We start from the raw sequence: 21803 nt of genomic DNA on the forward strand, positions 1-21803 counted from the left end.
TATCTTTTTGGCTAAGTAACATTTTAAAGACAAAAAGAGAAGTAAATTTTTTATTCAAACCAGTTGTGAACATCCAACATTTGCTATATGTGCAATGGGTGATTTAAAATTCATAAAGCTGCTCGGGTTTGTAGAAGAAAGCAATTTTGTTTCATAACAAGGAACTTACTCCAAAAAGTAAAACTAATAATTTTTCCAGAAAAATACCTTAAAACTGATCTATAATATAATAAAATCTGTATTTACATATCTGTAACAACAGGTAAGGGTTTCTTTTCTATTTTCTTTTGTATTTTTTTTTCAATCACTGCTAAGTTGTGAATATTTGCCAGAATTTCATCAAGCACCTTTTCCTGTGCTTGCCTCAGTTTAAAGACATTTGGCTGCAAATCTTTTTCAGGGTCGCCAATCTCTCTGCTTGGAGATTTACCTCTGAAAATTTTCCTTCATTTTGTTTTACAGAGTTTACTAAGACCTACTTCTATTATTTACTGTATAGTTAATAACAATCATTACTATGTCTTTATAAAGAACACATTGTGAGAGCCTTCATGGTATAACATGAGTAACGAAAGCAGTCTTTAAAAGATTCTGAAAGAAGGCTTGATAAAGCATAGCAAGGAAAAGCTACAGAACCATTGGTCCTGTACCTCCAAAATATTTCTTTCTGCTGACACACTAGAATTCAGATAAGTATTTTGCCTAGTTTTCCAACATCCCTCAGGAGGCAGTCAAGTAATTGAGGACCTGTTATGTTACACAGTGTTTAAATGTTGTGCAGTTAAACTACAGTCAGGTGCTGGTTGTTTCCTTCTAACTTTTAGGTACAGCAGGGAGCAATGTTCATGCCCTGGCTGGAGAAACTACACAAGATAAGGATTAAGTTGAGGCTGGATCCATTTGGGAAATGGTAATTAGGGCCAGGCAGAATAAACACATCTAAATCCAAAGCTGATATTTTTAAAAGTTATTTTGGGTTATGAGTAGGGTGAAGGGAGTAGGTTATGAGAGGATGTGTGCATCAACAAACACATGTAGAGGACAGTAACATTACCAAAAGGCCATCCATGCCTTCTCTTTAGAAGATATTTAAAGCTGCTCAGCTGTTGCACCTCTAATGCTGAAAATTCAAAAGTTAGAGATAATTTTGGCTGTGGATAAGGTTGCTTTAAATAATCTCTCTACTTTCTTTACTGGGACTATGGAGTAAGAATTTCTGCCTGAGCTGTTTCCCAGTGTGTTTTCTCTGTCTCACAACATCCACTGCTCCATCTCAATTGCTCCCTCAAGACTCCATCAGGACATGCCATTATGTGTCAACACCAGTGCAGAGCAACACAGAGGTGGCGGACTCAGGCTTTAATTTGTATAATTAATCTTTATCTCCATTAGGAATACTTTAGGATACAATGTTATTTTTTCTGGTGCAGCACTGGATTTGATATATATGATGAACAAAAGAGGAACTGGGATTCTCACAGGGATGGTATTGCAATATCTTAAACATCTCTGAATTTCTTAAGACAGATTTGTTCCTATGTGTATTGGAGTTTTACAGGCTTTGTGAGACATGTTTTCAGTCTCATCTTAATTGTATTACACAATAAAATGTATATGTATACACATTTATATGGTGTATGTATATATAGCTTATATACTCAATACAAGAGAGAAAATACATGGAAATGAAAGTTTAGGAGAAAAGTACTTAATTCTTATTTACAAAAATAAAACATGCTGAAGAGAGCAAAGAACGGTCAGTGTGAAGGGTTGTATGGATGAGGGAGACATGAAAAAATTCTTATATGATCTGTATAAATGAAAAAAACTCAGCATTTCATATGTGTGTCATTTCTTCAAATCTGCATTAGCTAGTCATAGCTGACTGAAATTTTTCCCTCCAGCAGGAACTAAAACCAATGTCAAGACTGATAAGCTCACATGCATTAGGTAAAAATCAGGACTGACCATTTTCATGCAAAATGTCTCCTCCATTGTACAAACAAAGCAAAATTAGTTTGGCTGTCACTATTTCTGACCTTTACCTCTTTTTTTTTCTACCAACAAAAAAGCAGTATTTATGCCAGCAAAATTATTCAGGAATTTTATTTTTGTCATGAATTGTTTCAGATTTTCTCAAGGAGGTTTCGCTCTATTTAAAAGAATATCAGATGCAAGAGATTTTCCATCCTTAAAATTAAGAATTACATTTGTTGTTTGTAGGGTTGTAAAACACATGGTAGCCTAAACAGGGAAATAGTGTGGGGTGAGTAAGTGAAGACTGAGAAAGGCAGTGATAGACAAAGAATAAACAGATGTTTTAGTGCCTTTCCTTCCCACTGCCACCAAATGAAGTTTCTTTAACATTTAAAGGTGAAATTGTTTTGATCCTAACGAAACATCAAATTGCACAGGTATCATGTTAGATTATGTGTTGACTCAATCAACATTTCAAAATAGAGTCTTGTTTCAGAACAAAGTTGGAATGTAAATCATGCTGTTTGCTCCTGTTTAAATTATAAATAATAATACACAGATATTTTTTCCTCCAAAAGTTTTCATTTCAGTGAAAAAGTGCATCTCAAATAAAAGAAATCACACTTTGGGAAATTTCTGTGCATTGATCCACATGGGATGATTTGCTCAGCCTTCTTTTGTACCATGCTCTGTGTCTATAACAGCTTAGTGGTTTAAAATGGATCAATGATGGTGCATAAGTCAAATATACTCACAAGACAATTTTGTCTTAAGTATTTTAAAGGCTGAAGTTTGTTTTTTTGTTTGCTTTTATTTTGGGCGGGGGGGGGGGGCAGGGAGGGATTAATATACAGGTTACAAGCTAGCTTTTAAAAAAAACTCTGACCCAATTTAATCTTGCAGTGGTTTTAAGAAACACCTATTTTCACACTTACAGTGACAAAGCTTTTTAATTTTCTCACCCAAATTGCCCCACAAGGGCTTGAAAGGCTCATTCCCACGTGCTGTACTGTTTTTCAGCCTGGGGAGTTCACTGTGCACAGCCCTGCCACTGCAGTCCCTGAAATGAAGGTTTGAGATCACAGAACAAAATTTGACTATAAAGAGGGGGTTCCCACATGACCTAAAATTTCCACATCAAATGTCAATCTTTTTAGTGATGGGAAAGCATGAAGTGGGAGTACCCGACAGCATTCCTATCCATCTGGAATAGCTGCTCCCCAGAGCCCGCAGTGGGAGTGGGGCTGCCTCCTCAGAGCCACACAGTCCTGCATTGGGGGGCCTCTCCAATTAGTCCTGTAATTTACTGTCACTGAATAAAACGGACCAAGCAGCGATGGAAAAATCCCAGCCTCCAGCTGGGATGGGTGTTCTCGGAGTTGGCCCAGCTCTCAAGCAGGTACAAAAGGCGCCCACAGCTGAAGCTGGGGAGACAGAAAGGAGACCTTCAGCCCCCGATGAATTACACACCAGTGCCAGGCCCCAGGAACAGCAGATCAGCTCACACTTTGAAGGATAAATCAAAGCTTTAATCGGGGCTGTCAGTAAAGCAGGTGTTTTGACTGCCTTTATGGTTCATTTTTATGCAAAAAAGGTTGTTGGCAATACAGAAATCATGGGGGATTGAAAATAAATGGCAGTGACAGCACTGATCCCACCAGGCGAGGGGGCCAAAATTGGTCTGTCTTTTCACATTATGAAATATACCTAACGGCAGACTCTTGAAACCCTGCAAGCACAATGCACCGTCTGTGTGCTGGACACTTGCCTTTCTCTGTCCTCCTTTCCTCCCCCACTTTTTTTTTTTTTTTTATTTGATATGCCAGGGGCCCTTTTCTATTCTTTGGTGATGAACTGCCCCAGCAGCCACAGCAGGTTCAGAATGTTAAAGAGCCGCCAGTCACCCGAGCCAACAAAGGGATCCTGCTTCAAAGGGCTGAAAGGACACTGCAGACACTACCCATGGCCCTGGCTTAGGGTAATGTCTTTTTCATCTTGGTTTTCATCATTCAAAGACATTAACAAATGAAACATCATAAAAACGTGCCCATGAAAATCTTCTGTCACGGGAGGGGCCAAGGGGGGTTGCTGTCAGGAGGGAGGTCTAGGCAAGAATGCAGCAGGGATGCACCACTCCAGCTCCTTTCTCCAGCCTTGCTTTGGGGGCTGGTGGGACACCCACCACCACCCAGTGTCACACTGTAAAACTGACATTCAACTTCACTTAATTCCTAAGTCTCAATTTTAATAGTGGGCATAATTTTAAAGTTATTTAAAGTAAATAAAATATTCCAGCCCATGGAAGTTGACGCATTGTGGCATCCCGTAACATTGAAATTGGGTGACGAATGTTCTAATACAGCACACTTTTCCAGAAAAGAAAAAATCAGGACCTTCTTCTTTGGTTCTGCTATAACTCAATACTTTTCTCAGTGTATTCTGTAGCATAATTTGAAATATTACTGCAGGGTATTGCCAGTAAATTTCATTTATCATTTACAAACCATAAAGCAGGCAAGAAAAAAAAAAAAAAAAGGCAAATGCTTCCCTCCTGTAGTTACACACAGTTATTCACGCCTCACCACTCATAGATGACAGTATTTCAGCAGTTTTACTAAAAAATTGATTCCTTTATCCTTCCATAGAAATTAAAAAATGTATTTATAAAAGTAACATCAATTTTGGGATGTACATCCTCAGAACTGATAACTGAGAGCAACTTTTGAAAAACGTTATATTGATTACATGTAAATTAAGAAATTCACTATGCTTGATCCATACTGCTGCTCCTAGCCAGAAAACTTTGCATCTTTGTTTAAATGAAAACATAATGGATGCATCTTATGGCTTAGTTGCATAGGAAATGAGATCACATTGCCATTTTAAAGGTATGCTGAAGCCCTCAGGCTCCATAAAACTTTATGCACCTTTGGGTTTTGACCCTCTAAACTACTCCATGAATTCCAGAGGAATTTTAACTATTGCATTAAAGTTAACCTACTTTCATCAAAAAATAGCATTTGTGGGCTTCTTCCAAGTAATTTACACTTTGATTTTCCAAACATACATTATATTTATTCCAATAATAATTTCATCTAAAATAGTAAGATTTTTCTACTTATAAAATATATACTTTCTACTTAAATTGTAGGTATTGCACATTAGGACTGACATTCATGTTGCCTTCCTACCAAACTTAATTTCAGTATAATTTCTCATGCCAATTAAGTTATTCCATGCCAATAAAATTCCATCTATGCTTGTGGTATTGAGCCTTGAAATCCTAATTTTCTCAAATATTTCGGTGTCACAGTTAATGCAAGCTTTGAAAACAGCTTCCAATAGTTTCCTGGGAGAAGGATGATACCAGTCACTAATCATGGCAAATATTTAGGTTCTTGGTGATGTTGTCTGAAAATTCATTAACTTTTCTCTCTGGAAGAGTTGTTACATTCAATAATATTCTGGATGTTTAGATCACAAGGTGATTACAGCATTTTGATTAAGAGCCTCTTCAGAAAAGCTCAAGAAAATTTAATTAGAGTTAAAAGTCTAATTCAAATTTGCCAAGTCCCTGTTCATGATCACCTTTTGTGTGATCATTCTTGTGAGTCCACTGGCCGTTAGTCTAAGCATAATATAATAAAGAGTAATTAATAAGTAATACAACAATATTTATTTTGATTCATCTTCCACAGCATTGCAGTGATTTTCCTAATGAGGTGCATTATCAGGATCCAGTTTGCAGAGAAACCTACAACATCTGCATTGTCCTGAGTATAGAAGATTATTTTGGCATAAGAAAAAGTTTAAACCACTAAACATTTTGAAATGCACTTTTAGCAAATGCTTTAGCTCCGAACACCACTTATAATAGTAGAATCAAACATTCTTCTTTTAAATTTCAGATCAATTTTTTTTTCTTATTAGCCTGCCTCAGATTTCTGCTTTCTGTCAAAATTTCATCTTACTCATAGGTAATTCTGGTATTGATAGATTCTTATCTACCTTGTATCAAAATGGCAAATCTTTCCATCATTTATCTCCAATAAATTCAAGTATGACTTAGAATGCAGAGATAAAACCTGACTCATATAAGCTAAAATACTGAAAATATTTTTATATTTTCAGTACTGGGGTGCAGTGAAGGTCAATATATTGCAAAATTGTAAATAAACTATGGAATACATCAGTATAAATCTGCATAACTCAGTCTTGAAGACTGTCATCGATATGTAAAGACAGGTTATAACCTTCCTCATCAGACAGAGCTGTCTTTTGCCCACACCACCCTTGCTCCAAAGATTTCCCGTTTCTACCTATTTCCTCCCCAGCAACATGATGTGGCAAGAGCTTGTTTTGATTATGTGTTTGTATTGCCTATTTCACACTGGGATATCTAGACACTGCTGAAACACAAAAGACTACTAACAATAGTGCTAAAGATTTAGTCCCCACATATTCTCAGAATCATTAAAATTGAAAATAGGAGGAGAGATCTCAAGAAATATTTGGACAATACTCTGGGGCACATGGTGTGACTCCTGGGGATGGTGCTGTGCACAGCATATTCTGTGATTCTGTGATAGTATGTGGTAGTTGTTTCGGATTTTTTAAAATCTATTTAAGCCTCACAGACCAATTCAAAAGTTCATTGGTTTCTGAAAGGATTGTAAATGCTAGGTTTGATTTAAACATATTTAAGTGGATGGGCAACCTACTTTTAAGAGTCTCTGCCTCAGCTGATAATTAGCACATAATATAGTTGTCATGACCATGATCATTTCCCTGTTTCTAATGCAAACCAGTACCTGCATTAGTCTGATTTTTACTGCCTTGTGGAATCAGGAAGCCACATGCATAGGTACACAAGGCCAGAAGCTCTGGTCTTGATTTTCAGTTTAATATTCACATGGAACTTGCTGCATCGAGCACAAATTTGTGAAGATCTAGAATGAAAACAGTGATGAGCAGCATCTCCCTCAGGTTTTCCAGAACTTTTGGGTTTTTGGATTTTTTCTTCCCCCATTGGGGCCCTCGTAGCTGTTGAACGTCTAGATATGTTGCAAGGCCAGCTTTTCCTTCCCTGTCTGAAAACAGAGGGAGGATTAGCAACAATAATTTTATAAATGGACTTTGTGAAGACAGATTAATTATAGTTCACATTCCTTTACCCTCATTTCATGGGTTTACAGGCTGATGAATATGCAAGGGGTAGCAGAGAGTTTGCAGATGTTCTTGGGTTGTGTTTAGGCTTTAGTTTGAACAGGATTAAGCTTGCAAGAGCATGTAAGACTTATGGACAATGTCAATAGCCCATTGACACCCTCAAATGGACAGAACTTTATCTCCTCCTCCCATCAGGTAGCAACAACAGTTTCCTTAAACAGAAGCTAAAAGCAATAATTTCCCATAATTCAATTAGTAGTGCATAATGATTTGTACATGAATTTTCTTTCATTTATATTCACACTTGGCAGAGAATGCTGACCTTCCAATTAAAATAAAAAACTTGAAAGAGATAATGCAAATCAAGTGGTTTGTTTTCCTTCAAATGCTATTATGCCTCTCGAAAAACTAATAAAATTATTTCTCTTAATACAGTTAAGCAGTTGGACTTACTGTCACAAACATGCTGCCATTATGTCAGAATGTACAGTGACTTTTCTAGAAATATTTGTCTAGCTTGGAAAAGAGCTCAAAGATCTTTGAGTTCAGCCACTAATGTGAAAAGTAAGAAGATAGCAGACAGCCACCACAATAATTTTATTTTTAAAAATATTATATATTGAAGCCTCATTTAGATTATAATGGAAGAGGGTGTAATATAATTATTTTAATTATAAAAAATAAGGTATTTTTGGCTATATATTAGAATTCATCAAATAAAAATCTTTGGCTATTCTGCTATTCTATTTTGTTTCAAAATATGAAAATAATATGCACATTTCCATTTTTTCTCAGAAAAATATGTCAATAATACAATTTGTTACTTATAAAAATAATGAAAATATAATACAATTTCAACAGGTTTTGTAATTCAAAGTGGTTTGACATAGTGAATATTAGTTTTTTCACTGGAAAAATACTTCAGTATGTCACTGAATTTTATTACATACTTAGATGCTTTGGAACACAAACACTAAATGAAAAAAATGCATATGTGGACCACTTATCTCTCTCTCACATTCTACTTTCACTTCTATCAGGACACATTCTCAGTAAGAGAAACTGGTATGTTGTGTAACTGCCTATGAAAATAAGCATAAAAATTTTTTACCATGTATATTATTCCCCAACTTGTTTGCCAGTTTCTGCTAACATTGCATTTACTTAAAATATTATCCAATTTGTATGATGGTGAGTATCAGTCTTTCTAGCAGTGTAAGTCCAACACCATTCTTATTAGTCTGATTCATATCTATGCATTCTCTGCCATACAGTCCATCTCGTTTTTATTTTGCTTGACCTTTATCTACCTCTTTGTAATAAACCAATTGATAATCTTTTGGGAGAGAAATAAATAGCTATAAAAATCTGTCATAATCTGCTAGTAAATAACTAAATAAAATTTGGTGCCTTGGAGCTGAATATCTACAGAGAGCTTAACTAGATTGAAACCACAATACTTACTTGGTTTCATTTCTAATATAATAGTTAAATTAGAAATTTACTACTCATCTCCTGAGGTGAAGAAGGGAACTGTAGGAGCATCGGGGGGTAGGACAGTCGGGATGGATGGAGACGAGAGATCTCTGCAGCCAGGCTATGGAATTTGGGGTTTATTGCAAAGGGCCTGGATGCAGGGACCTTTTGGGATTTGGGGTTTATTATTGCAAAGGGCCTGGGTGCAGGGCCCTGCTGGGATTTGGGGTTTATTATTGCAAAGGGCCTGGGTGCAGGGCCCTGCTGGGATTTGGGGTTTATTGCAAAGAGCCTGGGTGCATATTCTGATTCTCACTAACCAATCTAGTACAAGATACAAATCCTATAGCATTTACATACAGCCTATAAGAATCACTAGATTACCATACTGTGTTATATTTTAAACCCTAAAAACTACTCTTTGGACCCTTTCTGCTGAGCTAGTAGGGTCTGCTCTGACCCTTGGGCCTGTCTGCAAGCAGAGGGAATTGTTTCATCAAAAGGGGATTGCCTTCAGCCAGCCATACCATTGTTTTCCAGGTGTTCAGTAACTGAGGGATATCAAAGCTTGCTTTCATTTCAATCTCACTTATAGTTTCTATATTCTCCAAATCTTTTGCCAGGAAATCATATTTATGAGGCTTTACTGTTTCATCTTCCCCAACAGGGAACCACGAATATCCCCATCAGACTGTGGGCAGCAAGCTGCTTCAGGCACCAGTACAAATCTCCTCTGAGACCACAGAATGGCTTGGCTTGGAAGGGACCTTAAAGATCCTCTCATTCCAGCTCCCCTCACGTTATACAGGAAAGCCCTGGTAGAGTATAGAACTCTGAGTAACACACTGAGCTGTCCTTTCATCCAAAAGTACCTGAGATCAAAGGCCAGCCTTCTCCAAAACACAGCAATAACCAGTTCATCAGTTTGGCAAGATATTGCAGCTGATATAAATCTGCTCAGGGATCATGACTTCAAAGGACCCAGGCATTTTGACACCACAAAGATCTCACCCACACTTCCTCATAAACTGGCGACTCTCAGATCTCGCAGACATCATATGGTAACAATTAAAAAACATTTACTGACTGGAGTCTTGGAGAAGAAGAGTAGAACATTTTTGCCATTAAAAGAAGACTCCAGCACAGTTTGGCTTCCTTAACACCCACTACTTCACATTTCAAGATGTCAGAGTATTTCTTTTAAAAAAAAAAAACTTATCTAAAAATATTTCCTTAATCTTCTAAGTTGGTAATTAGTTCACTTCATACCTTTCACATCCTAGTATGAATAATTTACATTTTAAAATATTTTTTATGTCTGTTTCTTTGTCCTACTCAAACATGCATACCCCATGTCATTTTCAGTAAGTGTCTGGCTGCTTGGGACTGCATTTTAAATTGTCACATCAGCAACCACCTTCAGCAAACAGAGGGGGAGTGCAAGTATAACTGTGCTTGCAAAAAATTAAACAAATCTGGTGGTTTCAGAGCAATCTGCAAAAATACTTAAAAACATGCATTTTAAAGAAAAAAATTAATTGAACAAAATTCAACAGGGAAACAAAAAAAAAAAAAAACCAAAACCAAAAAAAAAAAAAAAAAAAAAAAAAAAAAACAAAAAAAAAAAAACAAGAAAACACTTCTTTTCTGGAAGCTGTAGTTATGCCTGTAGTTGAGTGATTGAAAAAGGCTCCCAAAATTACTCAGTCTTGAATTGCTACACATGTGACCTGGCTTTGGTGGTAGTGGTTACTGGAATTGAACTTCAAAACCAGAATAATAAAACAGCACAGAGCTGAACAGCAAATAAAGTGGGACAGAGAGAGGCAGACCTCATTTAGTTTAAAATTCTATTATTTTTAGCTGTCAGCTGCTTGAGGTGAGTCAAATGGACTTTTCCCCTCTTCAATGAAACTTTCATATCTCTTTCACAATGTTCTGACTACTAGGTCAGAAGAGCTCAAGTCTCATGATTTTTTGTCTGTTTGTTTGGTTTTTTTATGCTTTGTTGTTGTTGTTATGTCTTGTTTTGTTTTAATTTATTTGCAAAACTTCCAGATTGCTGACAAGTGTCCTGCTGGGGTATATTGTGGCCATCAGAAATTATCCACGGCCTCGCAGGCACACCTCCAGCATGGGAGAAGCACAGCCCCAGGGAGGAAGGCAGAAGGGAAGGGTTTGGTGCATGAGCACAAAGAGAGAGCAGCTCTTGCAGCAAGCCAGATTATCATCGCAGCATTTGGTCACTTCCTATGCCAATGGATTCAACAGAAGCACTCCAAGTCACAATGTAAAGGGGTTTGCCATCTGTGTGAGCATCCCCCGATCTCCCCTCCCAGTTCCCAGCATTCAGGCACTGTTAAACTGCCCCTGGCCAGAAGTGCCTGGGTGCGGCTCCCTCCAGAGTTTATTCCTGCCGTTTCCGAATATAGCCAGAGGGGACATGAGAGTGACACGGGATGTACTTTCCACTTCTTTCCTTCTCTGCTAGCTCTGGAAAATGGCCTGCATAACGTAATAAGTATTTTCTGCCTATAATTTCCATCTTGTTATGCTTTGCAGAAACTGGATGAGCTGCTTATGCAGAGCTCCTTGCCAATTTCTGGACTAAAACCAGTGTTCTGCTCTTTCATTTCTGCTATTTTTTTTTTTCTTATTGTTTAATGACTGCCATTTATTTTACTGCTTTTTTGCAGTCTTGCAATTCCTCCAACCTCCTAATTCTTACAGAACTTTCTTGCAAGTCCTGGAATCCTAATTTAAACTGAAGCCTTCATTTAAATTTAAACATGCATCTCTGTTACTCATCACTTCAGTTCCCAACTGCCTCCAGCTAAACAAACACATACAGAGAACACAAAATTGCCTTCACTCTGAGTAGTACAGGACATACCATGAGGATAGTACATTTTTCCTAATGTTGCCTCTGTCTCCTAACAAGTTCTCATAATCCATGGTTGCTAAGGCTCTTAGCTGTCCCATGATGCTGTCCCATGATGCTGGTCCCCTGTTGTTCTCTGCTCTCTAGCTGGTCAAAGTGGTCCTGAGGACCTCTCTTGGACAGCCAGCTGCTGACAGTCCAATATTCCCTTAATCATGCTCCACATCAAGGAACATACTTTCCTTTGTTTAAAAACTTTGTTTAAAAACAAATTCAGATGTGGAAGCAAGATGAAGATGTGGATTTTCCATTTGTAGTATTTCAGAGATCAAATTTCATGTTTCGTAAACCAGGTACCATTTTCCTTGTTAAAGTTGTTCTTGAATTTGACCAAGGACACATCCCCTTCATTGTCTCTCAACCTTTGCTTTTACTATTGTGAAGGGGAGACAAGACATTTGAGGGTTTTGGGCTAGGGAACCACAAAGCTTTTTATAAACTGCATTTCATTAGAGAAAAGAGAAAAGGGGGGAACTAAAGCCCAGATAAGTGAAGAGTTATGTTAAGCATATGTTCATTGTTCAAAATTATTAAGCACTTTCAATATCCAACAGAAAAAAAATATTCTACCATCAAACCAGCCAAGCCAGAGTCTTACAGCCCTAAACCCTCACAGATATCAATGTGTGGCTTTCTTTAAGCTATAGCAGACTCTGCCCTATTTCACAAAATACTTTTAAAAGGAGACATTTGTCCACCCTGGAGTTTAAAGTGCTGAGATATATTGCATTTGGCAAGCTTTTGCTGGTAAATTCCAGTCCAAAAATATCAAATGACTTCATTAATAACACAAGTCTGAGTGAAAATTGTGTTTTTCCCAAAAAGATGTAAGAAATAATACACTGCAGTTTCCACTGCCAGTGACGCTGCTTAGCCTAAACTGTCTTAAATTTTGTTGTGTCTTTGCCATTAATAATTGCATGGTTTGGAGTAGAAAGTAACCTGTTCATACATGAATGGTTTCCAGTTATTTGAACTTCCCTATGTATCAGCTCTTACCTGCAAAAACTGGATTACTTCTTAAAAATCTCTCTAGAAATATGGGAATTTTATTAGCTTTTCTGTTAAATGAATTATATTAAAAATATCCTAATTTTATGTCCAGTTGGGATGTTATTTTCTCACCTGCCACTTGAAGTGATTGAACGATACATATATATATTTATATTATACATGCATATATATATATATATACCCACATAATACATACGTATATATATATATACACACACAAATATATACCATTCTGAAAGGGTAAGAAGGAAATCTGCCTGTCTTCTGGTGTTAGCATCATCATAAACAATTAACCCATGCTATTTTCTGATGTAATTGGCTGTAGCTTTCTTTGCAAAGCAGTTTTTGTCAGGGACTGAGTTTGTTGTACTATTTTAAATCAGAGTAACTCGTATGTTTAAATAACCAGTGTATTCCCTCACTGAATCTCTCAAAGTAAGCACATTTGAAAAAAAATCATTTTTGTAAAATTAAGAAAACATCCAGAGTAGCCCACAGTATTGATGTTCCCTTTATGAAAACCACTCTAAACATTTTTGTATTCAGTCATAATTTGTTTGTCCTGCAGCCAATTCAATTTGCCTGGAACATAAGTTTTTCTGATTTTATTTTTAGTCGTTAACATACTCTGCATCAATCTTCTTAAAACACCATGAAAACAAACAAAACCCCCCAGTTCCCAATCAGAAAAGCAAAAGATCAAAAATAATCTAGAGAGAATAGTCTTCTTACCTAAACAGATTGAACATTTTCTTGAATTTCATGTTGTGTTATAAAATAAATTTGAGTTCTAGCTATATATATATATATATATATATATATATATATATATATATATATTCTAGGTTATTTGCCCAGTACATTAAACAGCCATGAATATTGAGTGATTCAACTAGCAGCACTCCAGTGCTGGTTAGGAGTGACTTCCATGTCAACTGATCCTGGAGCTTTAGGACACCCCAGAAAATTGTGTGTAACTAAGCTTGCTAAAATAACCTAATAAATGCAATTTTTCTAGATACTTAAATTACTGAGACTTTTTCAAAGTGATTGAAACTCCTCATGGGTAACAGATGAATTTACTAAAGCTCTGGAGAGAAACATTGGGACGTGCACAGAGCCCTTCCAGAGAGCCATGACTAGACCACCATCCCCAAGAAGGTTGGAATAAGACTGGAGAAAAAAAATTATAACTGTATTGCAAATGGAATCTCTATCTCATCAATAATCTCTTCTGAAACAAGTATTTTAAAGCCTGAGGTAAAACAGAAAGGATAGCTATGCTGTCTCCAAACTCCCTCACATTTACAAATTCCTGGAGAGATATTTCTGTCTCCTCTCTATTTCTGCTTTTAGGTATCATTCTTTCAAATTATGCTTCATGAGAAGATATCACTAAACTGTGTAATGCTATTAAATATATAATATTACTTCTAAAAAAACAATAGCAGCAATCTATCATATCTTAGCTAATTTCACTCATCTTGTATAATGAGTCCCAGGCTCAATATTGAACTAAATTGCCCAAAAACATGTATATAAGTAACTCTTCTGTAAATTGTCTGGAAACATACTGCAGAACAACTCTCAAGGCAAGAACCAGAGCTGAAATATTTTCCCATGCACGGTCTTAGCCGGGTGACATTCCTCTCTCTTGTTCAGGGTTTACCCCCAGCACAACCAAACAGACACAATCCTTTGAACCCATGTTTGTTTGTGCTTCCCCTCCTGTTGATACTTATGAGAGCTGCTTCTGACACCCTTGTAGCGTCATCCCAATTCTGGCAGCAGTTTCTGTGTGTTCAGGTTCCAAGAGGAATGGAACGAACATAAGCTGTCTCCAAATTGAAGGAATCAATTTTCATTTCTAAAGTCAGATGGGCTTTCATTTATTTCCTATTGACTCCATGGAGGGATAATAATAGTGTTGCTGCTTTCAGTGAAAAAGCCCATTACTGAGGACAATGCACTCAGTCAAAAAAGATGCCAGATCTCACCCTTCACTCCCCAATTTACAAGCTGAGCTTCTTCCAGAATCTGTTATCTACCTGGCCAGCTCAGTAAGAGCCCCAGGGTGTAAGGAGGATGTGAACATTTTTGGACATCAAGCAGAGAGGAAATGAGAGACTGAGCACAAGCCTCCAGCGGCAGCTCCCCACAGGAGCCAGCCCAAAGCATCACCATATGTTTGGCTGCCACCCATGCAGCCAACAGCCTTGGCTGGAGGCACCAAATCCATTTGGATCCCTCCTGCTAGTGGTGATGGACACCCAGCCCTTTCAGGCCTCAGCCAAGCTGTAAACAGACTGAGCTGGCACCACTGGGCTCACTGAACCAGCTCTGCAGTGACAGAATCCACCCCTGTTCCCATCAGCCTCAGACAAATCGTACCCTGGAGACAACAGACCCCAGAAAAGATTCACCAGTCTCCATTCCCAACTCCAGCACAGCACCTGGCTTCAGGGGATTTAGCCAGAAAACCATGTTCCACATCCAAACAGGCTCAGTACCTTCAGTGAAGTATTTAAACTGCGGAGCACAGTTGGCCAGGTCTTTTCCCTGCTCTTCATTTTTCCTTGGAAATCTAGGATAATCAGCAGAATAGGAATTAAAGAAGACTATGTTTTGTATCACTCAGTTTTAAAATAAGCTGTTTGAAAACCAACAGTGCCTTTTGGGAGGTTCTTGTAGAGTTTCAGGGAAATGGTGTCTATTCTAATTCTTCCACCACATGCTAATTAAAGTGGGTACTGATGATACATGGTTTGCCATTCTACTTCAGCTTCGTTTTCAAAGATGCGCTACCACTAAAACCTTATTCTTTGTTTTCAATGATGCACTACCACTAAAACCTTACTCTTAACACCAGTCTTTAAAAAGTTTTTAGTCATGGCAATGATGCCAAAGATGTGTTGTATGTAGATGAAATAACCACACTCAAAAACCTACACTTTTTTTTGGCATAATTTCTAACTTTTAGTCTTTTAATAAAGCAGGGACTTATGAGGAATGACTGAGGGAGCTGGGGTTGCTTAGCCTGGAGAAAAGGAAACTCAGGGGTGACCTTATCACTCTGTACAACTCCCTGAAACGTGGCTGTAGTCAGGTGGGGTTGGTCTCTTTCATCAGGCAGCAACTGACAGAACCAGAGGACACGGTCTCAAGCTGTCTCAAGGGAGATATAGGTTGGATATTAGGGAAATGTTTTTCATGGAAAGAGTCATAAATTTCTGGAATGCTCTGCCCAGGGAGGTGGAGTCACCATCCCTGGATGTGTTTAAAAAAGACTGGATGGGGCACTGGGTGCCATGGTTGAGTTGAGGTGTTAGGACTGTGTTGGGCTTGATGATCTTTAAGGTCTCTTCCAACTTAGTCATTCTGTGAATTCTGTGAATATTTTCTCTTTCAGTATCTATGCTTCAATCTAAAAAACCCACTATATTTACTTGCAAAACAGTAGTGTGTTCCACATACAGATTCTTATTTTACATTTGAATTTATATACTTTTCAGAAATTATGCCATTAAGAACTCCGTAGCATGCAGGCCTTCACAAGAATATGATTTCTTTTTTCTGATTTTCAATTCAGTAAAATTTTCATGGATACCAGTGATTATGCTTCATATTTAAACACTTGAAGTTCCATTTTAGTGTAATTGTGAAATAATCCTGTTGGCTATTTGCTGACACATTATATACATGCTTCTTTGTGTCTAAAACTTGCATTTTAAGACTGTAGTTAATGACACGTGCACACCTTTTCCAGAAAGCAGTTTCACTGTGATATGAAGGAATGAGGTAATTTTATACATGCAAAAGTGCAGAACTACATAATCTAGAAATTGTGTCTCTGCACAGTTAACTTGAACTGCTGCATATTCTCTGAGAGTGTTTTGTTGTAGACTTTCACAAACAGTGTTGAAAAAATCTGCATTGAGTAATACAGGGCATCAGAATGTGCTACTTCTGTCCACCCACGATGGAAGGAAGCCACTGAGTTATAGATGTTTTCAGTGATAAATCTCTGCTATTTCCCATATGAAGCTATGTACTCCAACATGTGCTGCTCTAAGTGCTACAGTAGCTGAGACAAGAACCATCAGACATACCTGAATTTTGGTTGCCCTTCAACAAACACTTCTATATTTGGGGTTTTGTTACACAGGTTTTTAGGATCATAAAGCATAGTTGTAATAGCATGACTTGGTTCCTTAAACCAGTGCAAAGCCCATTCACTTATTGCACCACTGGAACTCCAGATTCCTTTCCTTCTCAAATGATATCCTCTTCCTAACAGTATTTAAAAGTTTAAATTATAGGGCTTTCCACAGTCAGATCAGACACAACCACAAAAAAAAATTCAAACATGAGGATTATAATATCAGTCTCTGATATTTTGAAAAGATTATAAATAAATCATTTCACCACAAACATTTTTCCAGCTTGATACAAATCAGCATGTCCTTTCTAGTTAGGTGACCTAATATTGCAAGAATTTAGGAAAACCAGATGGGTCAAAACAAGCTCAAGTGGTCTCAAGCCTGCCAAATTACAAAGCTTATGCTTCCGTTATATTTGAATAAAAAAATGTCCCTTATTTTTTGCCAGAGGTAAGCTGCTGTGGTTGCTTGTCACCATTTTTATACAAGCCACCCACATTTCCTCCCAGTTTGCAAATATTACAGATAATGGGCATTACTTGAAGCAATACAGGCCTGATAAACAAAAAAATTCAATTTTTTTTTTAACCTATTCCTCTCTTTTTCTTCTTGCACAGTACTATATAATTTGATTATGGATTTTTTTCCACATATCTCTCACACACAGGCAGCACCTTCAGCTCTTACAATTAGCCTTTTTCTAGGGCAAAAGCTTCTCTTACTACCCCACCCAGGAATAACTAGAAAGAGTCCTTGCAGGTAAAATTATTACCAGCCTCATACATGCCTCCATTTCACCTATGTTTTATGGCAATGCACCTTTAAACATGTCACAAATGTGTTTTATGTGTAGACAGAGAAACTATTTTATTTCAAGATCAGCTGAAGCCTGTGAAAATGAGACACAAACACAATCGTCTCTCATCTAAACTTTGCTTATTTTACTTGTCTTAGCTTTTTAGCTCTACATAATAATAACTGGAAAGCCTGAATTCTCCTGAGATCTAAATACAATCACTACTGAAATTTTACCTTATAAAAGGTAAGGCAAGTTATTATAACCCATGTACCATGTACGAGACCCTTTCATTTTCCATATACTGCAGAAAGAATACTTCCTTTTTAAGCATAATTCCCACTGCTAATCACTCTCCTGGAAAAACTGGCAGCCCATGGCCTGGACAGCAGCACTTTTTGCTGGGTTCAGAACTGGCTGGATGGCCTGGCCAGAGAGTGTTGGTGAACTGTGATGGTGTTCACAGGGGTCTCAGGTTGAGGGAAGAGACGTGGACCTGACTCCATGTTTCAGAAAGCTTGATTTATTATTTCATGATATATATTACATTAAAACTATACTAAAAGAATAGAAGAAAGGATTTCATCAGAAGGCTGGCTAAGAATAGAATAATAAGGAATGATAACAAAGGCTTGTGGCTCAGAATCTCTGTCTGAGCCAGCTGGGCTGCGATTGGCCATTAATTACAAACATCCAACATGGGCCAATCACAGATGCACCTGTTGCATTCCACAGCAGCAGATAATCAATGTTTGCATTTTGTTCCTGAGGCCTCCCAGCTTCTCAGGAGGAAAAATCCTAAGGAAAGGATTTTCCATAAACGATGTCTGCGACAGTGAATGGTGCTGCATCCAGCTGGGGCCAGTCACCAGTGGTGTCCCTCAGGGCTCTGTGCTGGGACCTTAGGGAACAGTACTGTTTAATATCTTCATTGATGGTCTGGATGAGGGGATTGAGTCCACCATGAGTAGATTTGCTGACGGCACCAAGCTGGGAGTGAGTGTTGATCTGCTGGAGGGTAAGAGGGCTCTGCATAGGAGGGCTCTGGACTGGCTGGATGGATGAGCTCAATCAAACAACATGAAGTTTAACAAGTCCAAGTGCTGGGTCCTGCAGCTTGGCCACAACAAGCCCCTGCAGTGCTCCAGGCTGGGACAGAGTGGCTGGACAGTGCCCAGGCAGAAAGAGACCTGGGGGTGCTGGATGGCTGCTGGCTGAATGCAGCATATGGGGAAATAATTACTAGAGTGATTAAGGGTTACGCTCCCCAGAAGGCCATACAGATTGGCACAGCTGAAGGCCGCATGGCTGGAAGTCATTTGAGACATGAGAGAGGCAGCTATGAGTGAGGAGAGAATCAGAAGTGAGATTGTGATTGGCTGAAGGAATGCGTGGACAGCGTATGAGCAGGAAGCTGATTGGCTGAAGGAACGCGTGTTATAAACGGTGTTCAATTTGTGTTGGCTTGGGGCTGGGTTGGGAGTTGTTGTTTTGGGGTGAGTTGTTGGGTGTTTGTGGTGGGTCCTGGGGAGGGCAGGTCCAGGGTTTGGTGGGGGCAATGGTCGAAGGGGGGCGGGAGGTGATTGGACAGGGGACTTGACCAATCATTCGATGCCCCGAGAAAATGATTGGTCCAGAATGAATATCAATAAGGACCAATGAGAACGCCGGAAACCAACCAATCAATGTGCGCATCCAAAACCCACCAATCCTGGACCTGAGGGGGTTATAAAATGAGGGTTTCAGGGATATTGGGGTTTCTCTTCTTTTGAAGGGCCTACTTTTTGTGGGAGTATCCAGCGTGTTTGGGACGTGTTGTTATCTTTGGGTTGTTGCATGGGAGTTTGGGCTTATCTCAAACTCCCCGTCGTCTGTAGTTTGTTTTAATAAACGAGAGCCTCTTTCCTTCCCAAAATGTGGCCTCGTTTGAATTCATAACACATGGGTGTGTGGAAGGAGCTGATTGGATGGTAGGACGCGTGGACAGCAGCATGGCAGCTGAGCCAGCCAATGAGTGCCTTTTTTCTGTTAAATTCAGCTTCAATTATTACCCAGTTTCTCCAGAGTCTCCACTGAGTTTTAATTAAACAAAGAATTATTTACCAATTTCTCCTGTAAAATAGTTTTTACAGTATGGTTTAAACTGTTCCTGTGTGTCTCTTCAGAGAGGCTTTTTTCAGTAGCAGGTTACTTGATCCCAGAATATTACTTTTTACAAGTGCTCAGTCATTTATGATTTACAGCTCTGAGGATGCACAACACAGCACAGTTGTTAATTAATAATATTTTTACTGATTGAAGTACTTGTAACTCTTTTTTATTATTATTATTTATTTATATTAACTCATTGTGGAAAATGTTGCAAGCCAAGTTTTGTGTGCAGGCAGAGTTTGACCCTGGGATACAGAAAGGAGAGAAATTGTGCCTAAAAATGTTAACAGCCTGAATTATTGAAAAATACCCACATGTATACTGTAGTCTGCTAGGTCAGATGCTGTGTTAATCTAATGCTAAAAATGGAGGTTTCCAAGTCCTAATCCTGAGAAACTGAAATCCTCTACAGGTTGCAAAGAAAGAAATTAAACTTCTTGGCATTTTCTATGAATTCTAATATTGCATTTAAAAAAAGGTAAGGAAACTGTACGGGCTAAATGTTTTGTGGTCTTTTGTTTGATTTGCTGTTCTATTGCAGGGTAAAGAATGCAGCCAAGACATTATTGGCAGCCACATTCTCTCAAGGTGTTTATCCTAATGGGCACTTAATAGGAAAGTGTGATGCAGCAGGGACACAAATGCTTAAACACAATTTAAATAAGTGGTCCAAAAACTCTGATCATTATTTCAGTACATTTTTTAACGTAACCATTTCAGAAGTGAATATAAAAAACTTACATGAGCATGGAAAAAAGTACTTGTTGAACATCCATTAACTTTATATTTGCTCAAAAGTCTCAGTAATTCCATATATAGAAGGAATGCCACAGTCACTACCCCATGGAATTGTTTGGGCTTGGCTTTAAAGATCATCTTGTTCCAAACCCTTGCCCTGTTCAAGGACACCTTCCACTAGACCACTCAACCCAAAGCCCCACCATACCAGGCCTTGAACACCTACATAGATAACCAGTATTTTGGTGATAACCATTTGCCAGTTTTCACAACCTTTTCTGTCATTATACCACCGAGAATGAAAAAACTAGTAAGCATTTAAAGAAGCGCTAGGAACTTGTGTTCTGGGCAGAGCAATCATTGTCATGTTTGGTGCTTAAACCACACCAGCAACCCCTAACTCTCTGTGAGTTGTCAAAATGCAGCAAATCCAGATTTATTACATATTTTGTTTAATCTGCACACTATCAGTTTTCCCTGTTCTTTACACAGAAAAGTTTTGGTGCTAGGGTTTTTATATAAGTGCACATACACCTATATGAATATTATATAGTTTATCTCATTTATAAAGGAAAAAAGAGAAATTCTAAACCAAGCAGGAATAAGACAGATCTTTCTCTTATTTACTGCTATCCACTGATCTTTTAATAAGCTTCCTATCAGTAATAAATATGATTCAAACTCCAATGCATTTCAGATACAATCTAAGTAAACTTTCTTGCTCCTGGAGACTGCTCTCTTTATATGAGAAAATTCTTGCAGCAGTGCACATACCAAATACTATTACTGTGTGTTGGTACAGAAATCCCCTCTAGGAAAACCTTACGTGTTTTATGATATTTGGATTCCTAGTGCTACCAGAGAAATTCAGTGCAATCTACTTTTTTTCTAGAAAGTTCTCTCTACAAACAATGGCTCTTTAAATCATTGAGACTATCCATGTGACATTGGCCAGTAGGCATAAACTGATTTAGGGGTTTTAAATTTAAAACAGGTTGGTAATCCCTAGTGGATGATATGACTGTGAAAATGAAGCTTATCAGGCTGTCCTGCAAGCTTGTAGACAGAAAGCAGTCTGAGCCTGAATGTCTAATATTTCCTCTTCTAGAAATGAGGAGAAACAGCTATCTGCATTTATTAATGGAGGGGAGTTTCATATTCTGCTGCTGATTTTGTAGCAGACAGCAATGTTTTATCAAGTCAACAGAAGAATAATCTACAAGTTTAAGAACTGTTTTCACACTACCACCTTGTACATTTTAACATAACCACCAGTCACCCTGTACACCTCACACACTCTGTATGCCCAGGGTGGAATCTAATAACCAGGCAGGCATGAGTTTTGTCTTCAGAATTGCTTTCCTGACCCTCCCACTTCTGT

This window comes from Ammospiza caudacuta, chromosome 4 (genome assembly GCF_027887145.1).
Source record: "Ammospiza caudacuta isolate bAmmCau1 chromosome 4, bAmmCau1.pri, whole genome shotgun sequence".
NCBI lineage: Eukaryota > Metazoa > Chordata > Aves > Passeriformes > Passerellidae > Ammospiza > Ammospiza caudacuta.